The 1,162-nt window shown below is 53.8% G+C and overlaps 1 protein-coding gene across 1 annotated transcript in view; it reads left to right on the top strand.

Annotated features, from left to right (window-relative positions):
* Positions 1–1,162, top strand: part of STK32B (serine/threonine kinase 32B) — an 87,194-nt gene that overhangs the window by 28,783 nt on the left and 57,249 nt on the right. The gene's annotated exons all lie outside the window — the stretch shown is intronic.

Raw genomic sequence — 1,162 nt, 5'->3', positions numbered from 1 at the left:
TCTTTCCTCCTCCATAAGGGCACACAGATCCCTGGGAACTGTCACAAATGTGGCCATTTGTCATTCTCCATTTGATGAAAAGGAGGTTGGTGGAAGCAGAGGCTCCCACAGGATTTTCAGCCTCTTTTCAATTCGTTGGTCAGAGTCTGCAGCCACCCCTCCACCCTCGGTCTCTACCTCTATCCCCTGCACCCCCATCACTACCCCTCCACCCCCACCCCCACCTCCACCTTCACAGACAAGGACATTGAGACTCAGAGATGTTATGAGACGTAGGACTAGTCCATTTCAGGTAGACCGATGTCCCTTCCACTGGTGACAGTCTGGGACCCCGGGATTCTTGGACATTTGGGCAACATGCCCCCTTAGATGAAATACAGAGACTGGGCCCTAAAAATAGCAACTCGTAAAATACGAATTCGCTGTAATCCCGCATGTGGACACTACTTCCTAACCAGAGCCCACACATTCCTAGGGAAATCCCTGTTCTGTGTTTCCAGTCTGGGCCCCGCCATTGTCCTGGGGGTGGGGGTGGGGCGGGAGTGGAGTATTTGCTCATTCCCTTTGCCAGCTGATAGGTACCTGCCACGTATGGCTGCTTTAGCTCTCCACTAAATTAGAACCTGCTGGTCTCTCTCCTGCACATATTCATGCTGTCAGTCAAGAGGTGATTCTCTCCTCCACTCGTCACGCCAATCAAACCGGACGATGCCAATCACACCGAATGATGCCAATCAAACCGAACCATGTCAATCAAACCGAACGGGCCAGGGACTCGGCAGCTGTAACAAACTCATGCTAGCTGGTTCCCAGAGGAATCAGAGCCCACCACCAGGACCTGCATTGTAATGAAGCTACAGCTACCTGCCAGAGGCTAAGAGTTCCCCAAAAAACCCTCTCCCGAATGCAGCCCCTCCCATCAGGAGCCAACTCAGATATTTTTCTCGCCCCGTAATCAGGGGAGGGGAGGGCTCCCGAACCCCAGGAGGCATCAGAATCCCACTGGGGCTTGTTGAAATGTGGGTTCCCAGGCCTAGACCCCAGAGTCTGGGGCTGTGACTGACTGGTCTCAGGGTGGGTCCTGGGAGGCTGCATTGGTCATAGGGAGCCTTGCTTCTAAAGCCACTAGACTGTGGGCCAACGCTGAGGGACAGACGAGGAA

The sequence above is a fragment of the Pteropus vampyrus genome, unplaced genomic scaffold, assembly GCF_000151845.1.
Source record: "Pteropus vampyrus isolate Shadow unplaced genomic scaffold, Pvam_2.0 Scaffold252, whole genome shotgun sequence".
NCBI lineage: Eukaryota > Metazoa > Chordata > Mammalia > Chiroptera > Pteropodidae > Pteropus > Pteropus vampyrus.
The sequence above is the reverse complement of the archived record's forward strand: the minus strand, read 5'-3'. Positions and strand labels throughout refer to the sequence as shown.